The sequence below is a fragment of the Phocoena phocoena genome, chromosome 7 (genome assembly GCF_963924675.1).
Source record: "Phocoena phocoena chromosome 7, mPhoPho1.1, whole genome shotgun sequence".
Taxonomy (NCBI): domain Eukaryota; kingdom Metazoa; phylum Chordata; class Mammalia; order Artiodactyla; family Phocoenidae; genus Phocoena; species Phocoena phocoena.
The window spans coordinates 111,006,769-111,019,008 of NC_089225.1; the positions used below are offsets into that span (position 1 = coordinate 111,006,769).

The 12,240-nt window shown below is 48.0% G+C and overlaps 1 protein-coding gene across 1 annotated transcript in view; it reads right to left on the minus strand.

The window, feature by feature from the left end:
* IQCA1 (IQ motif containing with AAA domain 1) overlaps positions 1-12,240 on the minus strand; it is a 168,458-nt gene that overhangs the window by 27,108 nt on the left and 129,110 nt on the right. The gene's annotated exons all lie outside the window — the stretch shown is intronic.

The following is a 12,240-nucleotide window of genomic DNA, read 5'->3' on the forward strand; positions in this document are numbered from 1 at the left end:
ACAATCTCTTCAAAGCGCCCCCATGAGAGCAGAGTTCGGGTATTTTTGCAACAATTTGTGCTTTGTGCAAAATGGTGACAGATAAAAGTGGTCTCCAGCCACAGCGAATACAGTGTTACGTACTCCTATTTTTATATTTCTTTAAACATCATTAAGGCAGCAGATGTGATTCCTAAACCAAGGCAGACATTTAATAAATGATGGAACACTGGCTGAGTCTGTTTCCGCCAGCACTACGTACCAAGGGAAGCAGATTATGCACGTTCAAAGACAAAAGTGGATGCAGCTTGCTCCCCGTGCCAGTCCGACCCCCGGGCTGGCCGTATTCCAGTCCCACACACGCCGGGATGCCAGGACGTTCAGAGAGGAAACGGTACCAGACAACCACCCTTTGGTCAGCGTTATTCTTTAGGCCCTGAGCCACAGAGTTTAAGAATTCAGAATTACAAGTTTCAATCCCAGTACCCGAGGCGGCTTGGCGTGGAGCAGTGAAAATAGTGAGCGAGACAGGCCCGGGCCACACGCATCGTACAGGGCATCACACGCAAGATTAGGGTCAGCACAGACCAGCACTTCCTCTGCTCGGAGGATGTCACCTGTGATAACTCATTTGAGCTCACTACAGCCCTTATGTAGCAGGTAGCCTTATTAGCATCCCTGTTTACAGATGGAGAAACCGAGGCTCAAAGACACTACACGACCTGTCCAAGGTCACACAGCTAGAAGGAGGCTGCGAGGCCAGGCTGATGGATGGCTGCCGGGTCTGTGCTGGGGGCATGGCCACGTCCTCGGGTCCTCTCACTTCCTCCAGCCAGATGCTTGAGCATCCTCCCTTGCCCCACCTCCCACGTCTAACCATCCTCAAGTCTCTCCATCCCCCCCTCCTAATCGCTTTCAACCACGTCAGTGCATCCATTCTCTCAGCTCCTGACTTTAACCCCCAACTTCTTTCCAGCTGTCTTGCCCACTGCAGTCAGAGGGGCCCACTCAAGTGTCAGAGGCGCAGGCTCCAAGGAACCCTTGTACCACTAAAAGCTATTTTAGGGTTTAAGTCAAGAGCTTCCCTACTTCCAGCCCCCAAAGAAAATAAGGAAATGAGATACTTTACATAAAAGGTTTTCAGCTTCTCTGAACAAAGATACGTTATAATTAACAAAGGCAAAAATCTTATTCTTTTCAATCCCTCTTGAAAATCCTAGCTTTAGAACGGAAACCAATGGAAACACAGTTTTCTCATACAAAGCTGTCTCCTGTCTCAGGCTAACTCGTGCGCTCACCGAGGCAGCAGACCGGCCTCTCCTGTGTCCACCTGGCAAACACCGGATCTTCCATGGCTCTTATCTGTGTGCCTCTTTTCTCTAGATCCAGCTGTTCTTAATGGAAATTGCAGATGTGAGTACCAAGTATTCCAGCATTCCTTTTCTCTTTCCGCTTTTAACAAGGCAAGCTACATAGATGGACTTGAAACACAGGCATCTTATTAGTTTGGGATAACTTTGAAAGCAGCAGTCTTACGTCTCGCACCTTATTTAAAGTTGTTCTGAAAACCTGGCCGCACCATTCCATTGAATGGGAACGCTATGGATTGCTCCCTGAACTTGAGCGCTCTCTCTGAGCGGTGGGGGAATTCCGCACTTCCTGTGTTTCTAACATGCACCTGTGAAGGAATTCCTTCCTCGGACGGTCACCTGCTCTGGGGTTCCCAGGGCTGTGCAGAGGGCCTGGGTGGCCACATGGTTTGGAAGGGCTCAGTCATTATCAAATGAGCAGAAAACATTTCCCAAGCAGAGTTCTTTGATGTTAACAATACAAAGAATGGTCATTTGCAAATTGCCTTGAGATCTAGGACAGCACTGCTACTCCCTTTCCATGTACCCCATGCGGAGGCAAGCACGCCCCACCCAACTCCCCTTCACACATAAGGTGCGGAGGCAGAGAAAGAAGTCAGTAAAATCCCCTCCTCCCCCGGCACAGAGAAACGTGGAGCCCAGAGTAAGCCCTGGGTCAGCCCGACACCCCCAGGCCAGCACAATCATCCAGGCAGCAGGCTCCCACGTTGCCTTGGAGAGAAGATGCCTATTCCAAAGCATCTCCTTACCCTTGGCCCATGTCCTCCTCTATCACCTTTCCCTCTAACAGGAAGAAGGGCTCTAAGACCATCACTGTCTTGTCCTCCAGAGCATGAATCTCTATTTCCCTGACCTTCCTCGGTGGCGTGCCTGGTCAGGGGACCTCTGGTGACCTTGGTCAGTTCTGGGCAGAGAAGAGGGGTACAGAAAGCCGGGCCCTCCCAGGCCGAACACCTCTCCCACCAGGAAGAATGGAAGGAGCCGAGGCTCTTTTCCTTGGGGAAAAGAAGACTCAAGGGGGCAAGTGAGCTGATTTCAAATAGTTGAAAGGCTGTCAGGCGGAAGAAAGTCTGGTTTTATTATTTTGGGTCCAGCGTGTAGAATGAAAGCCATTCTCTCATTTTTCATTCACAACATTGATAGAGGGGCTTTGATGTGCCGGGCACTGGGGTAGGTGCTGGGGTCCCTGACTTTAAGGAGTCCCCACCGACAGAAGGGGAGGGCAGATGTGTAGCTGGGAGGGGGGCACAAGGAAAATGGGCTGTCAGCAAGGACCACCGATGACAGAAAGAGGGAGAAGTAGATGAGGAGGGTAAGTAGAAATGGAGACTGCAGACGAGGGTTAAAGGAGACAGACCTTCCAATGGCTTCCAGAAGGTCCCAGAGCCTGGAGAAGGGGATGCATCTGCCATGCTCAGGACAGGAGCCCAGGTGCAGGGCTAGGTGTGCCCGAATGGGGCTGCTCGGGGTCATTCTGGAAGGTGTCACAAAGGCCTTGGCCGTGCTACAGAGTTTGCTTCTACCCTGGAAGCTGTGGAGATCTGTAAGGGTCTTGAATCGTGACCTTTGATGCTGGTTGTGTTAGAGAAAAATCCCCCTGGTGGGGTGTGAAGCATGACTGTTCCCCGGAGACTGGGAAAGAGATGGGTGTGTGTGTGCAGATGGCATGGTGAGAGGTGAGGCTGGAGGCAGGGAGAGGGTTCGGAGGCTGTTGGAGGAAGAGGAGGTGAGACCTGGAGCAGAGGAGTGGCGGGGAGGGCAGGAAACGGACAGGAGGGGCATTTAGGACCTGCCAGACCTGGTGATGGTTGGAGGAGGGATGAGGAAGTAGGGGGTCTCCAACGCTGCGAGGCCTGGAGAATAGGAGGACGATGGCCCAGGAATCCAAACAGGGGACTAGATGAGGGATGAACGGATGAGGTCAGGTTAGGCCAGGGGAGCCCGAGGGCAGCTGGACATCCAGGCGGGAGGACTGATGGGTCTGGGGGGCAGGAGGGAGGTGGGGGGCTGGAAAGGGCTCTGAAGATGGCAGCAGAGCCATGGGAATGGATGGAGGGGATTGCCAAGGAAAGGGGGAGAGGGGAGGAAGCCAGACCAGGACTGCGGAGCGGGGACCAAGGGTGAAGACGTTGATGGAGGAGAGAAGGAAGAGAAGCCCCAGAGAGAACAAAGGGGCCCAGAAGAGGGAGCCGTCCTGCAGCCCAGGGACGGTAGAGGGCAGTGAGGGGTGGGCGACGGCAGCCAGTGCTGGCCCAAGGGTCTGGCAACCAGGTCGTCACTGGTGGCCTTGGCAGGGTGTGGAGGGGACAGAAGCCAGGTGACAGGGAGCGGAGGAGTGCATGGGACAGAGACAGGAGACATTGGCAGAGTTTAGAGATGGCATTGGGTAGGGAGGTAAGGCGGGAGAGGATGACCTGCAGGGGAGACGCCTTCCCTGCTTCACAGCCACGGGGAGGGGAAGGATGCCTGTGGGCCAGGCAGGTGCTGGAGAGTCAAGGCGCATCCACGGAGGCATCAGGCAGGCAAGGCTGAGCTTTGAAAACACGTGCCCTGGAAATTCAGCCCTTTCTTACTGTCATGCACAAGCAGCGCTGGTTAGTAAAAATTTCGGAATACATATTCAGACAGGCATAAACACCCTCTGCCCCCTCCACTGAGGACAGCTCATCAGACCTTTCCTGTCTCTACAGACCTTTCTCAGTATCTAAACTTGCAAGCACGAGACGGTTCTTCACACACTGCTTTACAGTCTTGTTCACTTCATACAAAATTTATTTCTCCAACATCATTTTAGCAAGGGGTCTCATCATTTATCGATCTAACCCCTGTTTTTTTAACATTTGGATGGCTTTCCGCCTTCTTGCTAAACCAAACAGCGCTTAGACAGGCGCTTTTGGGTCCATGAAGCTAGTCGGTCGGAGGGCCTGCCAGCTCTTCACGTCCTCACCCGTGTGGTCCACCTGCCCTCCCGGAGGCCCTCTGTTCACACTCTCTCCAGCCACAAATAAGTGGATCTGTTTTTCTACTCTCTTCTCAACAAGTATTAACCATAAAAAACTCTTTGCCAATTTGTTAATGAGAAATGGTAGTCTTTGCTATTTTAATTTTCACTTAGCAACGAAAAGGCTTTATTTAAATTACCCACAGATAGTTTGAGGTCATGGGCAATTAAATGTAATTAATTAGTGATGGAACTTTCCAGAAGTTACAGGGGATAGTTTGTTTCAGCCGCCAGTAGAGGGCTCTGCAGTCCTATTGAATATCAATTCCGGACTAAAGATGCGTTTCAACCAAAACGTGCTTTTTCAAGTTCTGGGAAGGTCTAGCAAACAGTTACTTCTCCATCCATGTGAGTTTTATGGATTTGATCTTTTGTGTTCTCCAAAGAAATGCTGTCAAGCATCCGCCATCGGAATTAGATTCTCTTGGTTGGGATATAATGGCTCAACAATGAAAACCAGTTTGTGTTTGGCACGCTTGAATTACTAATTAGATCTGCCCAAATGACCCTTGGAAGCTTTGGGAGTTCTTTCTGAAAGGATCCTATTTTGTTTGCCATAGAGAACCCCAGGAAAACCCAGCTCCGTTTTTCAGTGGTTGTGGCTTAGTTTACCAAACTGAAAAGGACCATCCATCCGTCCGTCCGCCCTTCCATCCATCCAACCCACACAGATTTTGCTGAGCATCTGTGGTGACAGGCAGGGATGTCTGGGAAACATGGTCCCGGCCTGCAGAGTGTGTGGCCTCCTGTGTCTGAATGGGAGCTGCTGGGCAGTCAGGCAGCCGTCAGCGAGGTGCTGCCATGCTGGGAAGGAGCTCGGGGGTGGTTATTGTGTGTGTGTCGGGGGGGCGGCGCTTAGCTCTCTGAACTATAGTCACTCGGATTCTGTTTCCGTTTAATATGTGAAGACATTTTGTTCTCTATTTCCATTATTTACAAATGATATTTTCAAACTTTCTATTTCCTTGCATTATCTTTTATGTGATTGTAGGAGTTACTTCAAGTCCTTGCTGGGTGTGAGCTGGGATAGACCACGAATGACAATCACAGGAAGAGTGGATTAAAGAGTCAGGAGCCCGGCTGGGATGACCCTGTATAGAAAGGAAGGTAAACTGAGGCAGAGGAGAGGACCAGGAGGGAGGCACAGCTGATGGACTGGGACAGGTGACATGGGGGAACCAGGTCAGCGCTGGTGCCAGGAAGCCACTGATACCATTGCTGATTATCAGGTGGAATTCGAGGGGATGGTGCCTGGATGGTGACAGGTGTCAGGCTTACAGATCACCCAGACTTTCCCCTGGGACCCCCTCTTCCCAGCCGACTCCCAGCTAATCCATTAGAACTAATGGATTCATGCCCACCCGCCCTGACTCTGTGCCAACTTTGGGAAGCACAGGGGTTAATGCCCGGGTGCAAGGCCATGCTCACCTTCCCCATGCACCTTTTAGCCACATTTAGGGCACTCCCCGCTCTAAGCGTTTCCAAGCTGGTTAAAAATTCTTTAATGCCTGTGACGTTGACCCCGTTCCCATTACCCACCACAGAATAAGAGCAGATGCAGCCACGCTTACGTGCCTTACAGCCCACAGCGCGTTTCCACACACCTCACCGCAGATGGCGCCGGATCATCCGGGGTTGGGACCCGCCCTTCCCCCCAACCCAGCCGCCCATCCTCTGTGGGGACTGCGGCTCAGTTTTGCTGTGAACCTAAAACTGCTGTAAAATGGAAAGTCTCTAGTAAAAAAAAAGGTTTTGCTGCCTACGTGCGTTCCCTTCTTCAACCTGAAACTGTCTACACGACCCGGCGGGAGGGGACCCAACTTTCTGATAGCAGCCCACTGAGGGCTCATGGGCAGCAGCCCCCGGTTCCTGTATTGCCACACCTGATGCTGCACGGAGGCGGCTCAATTCTGTTTCTCTGTTTCCCTCTCCTCTCCCCCTCCTCTCTTACCCCCTCTATCATTTGAGCAGCTCTGTTTTGGGGGGCCAGGTGCAGGTCTTTGCTTTACCCTTACTGAATTTCACCTTGAAAAGGGTGACTAACATATTAATTACATTTATTGTACATCTGTGTGTGTTTTTTTTAAAGATCATCCACGAATAGCCACGATGCCTTTGTCTGGGTTATTAACCAGGAGTATAAGTCTCCACGGGCTACGGAGATGTAATTGGCTGGGCTCCCCATCTGCTGATTCCTGGGCCAGCTGTTTACACCAGCACATCTGGGCAAAACCCCTTGGCCAGCTGCCATAGGCCGTTGGCTGTGAGCCCAGCAAGGAGCCCTGGTGGGCGGTGCTAAGGCACGAGCAGCATCTCAGCTCCCTTTTGTCCAGATTCGCAGGCCACTACGGGCCACGTGGCCCAGACACCGGCTGGGCGGCCTTGTTAGCCCTGCTCTCTTAGGTCTCTCTCTGAGTCCAGCCCTCGGTGGCCAGACCTCTGACAGAGGAGGAAAGGGAGGAAGCCAGGACCCCAGGGAGGGAGGGACCGTCTCCCCCAGGACTCAGGGCCCAGGATTAGGATGGTCTGCTCTGTCCTGCTCTGCGGTGCTGCTGGCCTCCCCTCCGCCTGCTCATGGGCGGTCTGGAGGGTCAGGGAAGGGGGAAATCAGGAGGGCGTGGGGTGCCGCGGGAGCTGCCAACGGGACGCTACAGCCTCCAGCCTCTTCACCGTCTCACGCTGAAATGTCTCACGCTGAAAAGGGTAAGCTGACACTCTGGCCCAGGAATGGCCTTGCGCTCGGGCCACCACGAGGGCACAGCTTTCACAGGGCCGGGCACGACACAGCCTTCACTCTCTCAGAGGCCAGCTGGGGGCCAGGTGATGGCTTTGGAGTCAGATCTAGGCTTAAATCCAGATGCCATCCCCTTAGTTCTCTTGTATTTTTGGTTGAATTAAGCACCCTGAGCCTCAGTTTTCTGGTCTGTAAAATGGAGACATGAATTCCTGCCTATCAGGGATTGGGGCAATTAAAAGGGAAAGTGTGTATAAAACTTCTGGCCAGACAACGAGTCTTCCCTGCTTCTCCATCCCCTGCTTGACCATCATAAACACCTGAGGAGGCTGGCACCCTGCCTTGATAACTTGTTTAGTCTGTAAAACACCTATTAAATATTAATCATTTATCCCGTGTCTCTTAATTGTTAGATGTATTTCTAATATTTCCTAGCTAAATAGATGTATATTCCTTTCCACATATAGCTTTACCGGAAGAGAGAATTTTAAATAACGTTTGTTAACTGGTACGGTAAAGGCATTTCTTAAAGGAATGCATTATAGTTATTGTGTGTAAAGTAAAGGAACCCTCCCAAAATAATGAGAACAGAACAGATTTGAACTTGTGCTTGGGAAACAGATCAGAAACTCGTCTCGCCAGCGTGTTTTCATGTGCACAGGGTGTTGTGGGCGAAGCAGACGCCTCCAGCCAGGAGCGAAATTATGATGCTTTCCAAGCGTTGCATTCTTTGCTCTGCCGAGATTAATTCAGTCAGAGGAATTCTTTATAAGAAGACGTGATGAGTAATCGGGCCCTTCTGTTATTTCACCTTCTCCAGCAAACGCCTCAGATCCATATTTTGCTGCCTTCAAGCTGCTGCGGCCCCGGCCCACGTAACAGGACCGCGCTGGAGCTTCCTGCCACTGATTCACCAGCACAGCCATAAAATCCCTCTTTCCTTTGGTTAATTAAAGGCAAATACCTCTTTGCAATGCAGATAGCTGCTCCATCAGTCCTGCCAGGACACAGAGGCTCACTGTACGTGATCTTTAATTGAATGACTTTCACTCCAGAGACCTCTTGGTCTTTCATTAATCAGCTATATACACAGTAAAGGTGAAGCTTAATGAGGTGTGTGTCAGGCCCTCCGACGTGGAGTGGCCTAGGTGGATGCGTGTACTGTTCCACATTTTGATAATCTGACATCCAGCATTTTGTGGTCCACATAATGTCAGTCTGCAGTGATTCTAATTAATACAAAGATAGCTCGTCTGCTATCAGGACAAACCTCTCAGTGGCAGGAGCAAATCGTTTCTTGAGAGTGAGAACATCGTGACCACGTCCTTGGCTCTGTCCTGGAGTCTGAGCCATTTGGTGGCTGGAGAAGAGCGGCTTAATTCAGAGGCGGAATAATGCAGCTGTTAGGCCTGGAGCCTCTGCATCTAGACTGACCAAGCTCACATCACGGCATTGCAACCCAGGAAAATCACGCAAATGCTCTGTACCTCAGTTTTCTTGTCAGTAAAATGGGAATAACAATACTGCCCACCTCATAAGGTTGTTGTGAGGAGTGAATGAGTTAAAACAGAGAGAAGTGTAAGGTCCGTGATATATAGATGCTCACGAAATGCCAATATTTTTATACTCACGTGCTTCTGTTGGTTACCTGACAATGTCAACAAAATTCAGCATTTAGAATGAGTGCATTTAGGTGTTCTTTTGGGCAAGAGGATGGGTTTCTCTTACTTTACCTCTGAAGAACTTAGTGCTTTGAGCTTGGTGGTTAAGTACACAGAGGCCACAAGTCAGGTTGCTGGGCTTCAAATTCCAGCTCATCTTCAAATTCTTGGGTAACCCTGCAAGTGTGCATGCATGGGGGAAGATTCCAACAAGCTCAGTGGAAAGCAACAGCTGGAAAACTAAAATAATTGAGCACATACCTTAGCTTCTGCCAAGTTAAAAGAGCTTGGTAAACACGTCAAGCCGTCCTTTTAGACCTCAAAGTAAAGACAAGGTTCCAGGACTAAGGGCGAACTCAAAATACACCCACACTAACACAATAGAAAACAAAACCTCTGCAAGTTCAAGCTGATCGGCCAGCAACTTAACTGCCTGATAGAACCAAGCCTAGCATGCTTCAGAGTCAGCAGTGTATCATCCACAATGTCTAATGTACAATAAAAAATTATCAATCATATGAAGAAACAGAAACACATGACACATAGTCAAGAAAAAACAAATAGGAACAAACCGCAAGATGACACAGTATCGAAATTAGCAGATGAAGACTATAAGGCAACTACTGAGTTCAAGGACTTAAAAGAAAAGATAGCTACATTGAAGGAACAGATGGAGAATTACAGCAGAGAAATAGAGGCCTATAAGAACAAGCAAATTTAAATCCTGGAACCGAAAAGCAAAATATCAGAAACACACAAAAATAATCCACAAGATAGGTTTAATAGCAGACCGGAGATAGTAGAAGAAAGGGTAGGTAAACTTGAATGTAGATTAATAGAAATTATCCGACGTGGAAACTAGAGAGGCAGAACCTCAGTGACTTGTGGAACAATATGAAGCAGTCATATATATATGTCTGTCTCAGAAGGAGAGGAGAGGAAGTGGGGCGGAAAAAATACTTGAGGAAATAGTGGCTCAAATTTCCCAAATTTGGCTTAAAACATATATTTACAGTTTCAGTGAGCAGAGTGAGCCACAAGTCGTTAAAGTACAAAGAACCAACAAAAATATCTAGACACGTGATAGCCAAATGAGCGGAAACAAAGATAAAATCTTACAACCAGAGAATATCGACACATTACACACAAGAGATCAATAATTCGAATTTTGGACAACTTTTCATCAGAAATAATGGAGTTACAGAGACAATGTAATAACACTTTTAAAGTGCTGAAAGAAAAAGGTGTCAACCCAGAATTCTACATCCATCAAAAATATCCTTCAAAAATGGAGGCAATGTAAAAACATCTAAAAATAAAATGAAAGCTGAGAAAATGCGTTGCCAGCAGACCTGCACTGAAAGGAATGTGAAAGGAGTCCTGCAGCTGAAAGGGAAATGACACCAAATGGAAACCTGGATAGGCAGAAAGGAATGAAAAGCACTGAAAATGGTAAATGTGTGGGTAAGTATAAAATAAATTTTTCTGCTGAATTTCTTTAAAAGACAAATGACTATACAATGCAAAAAAATAACACTCTATTGTTGACAACATTTCTAGATGTAAAATGTATGATAAAATCATAAAGGACAAGGGATAATAAATGGATTATATTGTAAGATTCTCACATTTTAAGGAAAATAGTACAATATTAATGCTGTGTTACGTTAAAAATGACTATTGGGGCTTCACTGGTGGTGCAGTGGTTGAGAGTCCGCCTGCCGATGCAGGGGATACGGGTTCGTGCCCCGGTCCGGGAAGATCCCACATGCCGCAGAGCGGCTGGGCCCGTGAGCCATGGCCGCTGAACCTGCGCGTCCGGAGCCTGTGCTCCGCAACGGGAGAGGCCACAGCAGTGAGAGGCCTGCGTACTATAAAAAAAAAAAAAAAAAAAAAGACTATTGTAATTTGTAGAGCAGTCACTGAAAAATAAGAGTCATTGCTAAAAAGACAATTGAGGAATTCAAATAAAATAATAAAAAGTACTGAGTTTACCCCAAAGAAGGAGAAACAGAAGAATAAAAAAGAAATGGGACAAATGGAGAACACACAGCAAAACGGGAGACCTAACTCAACCATGTGAGTAATTGTAAAGGGAGCAAACGCTCCAATTCAATGGTAGATATTGTCAGATTGGATAAGAAAGCAAGGCTCAAGTATGTGCTATCCACAAAAAGGCATTTTAACTCTAAAGACATTGAAAACAAAAGAGTATAAACAAAGCTGGTGTGGCACCATTAATATCAGACTGGGTAGACTTCAAGATAAGGAGTATTATTAGAGACAAAAAGGGACATTTCATAATGATAAAATAACCCATCAGGAAGACATAACATCCTAAGTGTGGATACATCTCATGCATACCAGAGCTTCAGCATATGTGAGGCAAAACCCAACAGAACTAAAAGGAGAAATAAAGAATTCCACAATCATAGTTGGAGGTTTTAATACCCCCTCTCAGTAATTGATAGGACAAGTAAACAACAACAAAATTAGAAAACGAAAAAGCAAGTCAGCGAATGAGAGGAAACATTTGCAATACGTGTGTCCCACAAAGAACTTGGATCCAGAATATATAAAGAACTCTTCCAAATCTCAAGACCAGCAGTCCAGTGAAAAGTAGCCAAATGACTTGAACAGACATTTCAAAAAAGAAGTTATACGAGGACCGAAAAGCACATGAAAATGGTGGGGACACATTTGTATCCATTTCTTCAAAGCTCACACTTAATATGCGTATTTCAGATCTGTGCATGTCACTGTATATAAATTTTATCCTAATAAAAATAGTGCAGGAGGGTCAGGGAGAGAAGGGTCTAGGTTTGAACCCTGCTCGGCCACTTGATCTCGGTGGCCTTGGGCAAGTTACTTAACCTCTCAGAGCCCCACTTTCTTTATCTGTAAAATGGGGATGAGAATGAACTCTTCACTGGGCCGCTGTGAAGGTAAAATCCAATGACACAAGACATGGAGCATTTAGCGTGTATGAGGCGCTCTATCAAATAGCTTAATGCTCGCTCTTTATTCCCCACCCTCCTTCTCCTTCTCGCCTCCCAGCTCCCCAAACTTCTCTCTCCATGGATTCCTTCAGGACAAGCAAGGGACGAAAGTAGGGGGGGATGTCCTAACTTGCTCAGCGTGGGGTCCATGTGGCTGGGAGAGGAAACCCTGCTGCCGTCACTTCCTCCGTGGGGCTGTTAGGAGGAGGTGGAAAAGGAACCATTTCTATGAGCGGCTGCTCGTGTGTAACCATCTCCCCTGAAAGCAGATGCAGAGCTAACATCTAGCCCCAAGTACCGGACAGTCCTTGCTCTGTGTACATCTTGATATAGTAAAAGCTGGCTTATCGGACATGCTAGTAACTGAAAATGAACTGAACAGCCTAAGGACAACCTTGAGGGACTCAAACAAATGAAAATGAAATCCTGTGAAGTTTTAATATCAAATATAAATACTGAGTATCAGAATGTTCTAGAACTTGGTAATCCTCAAGTG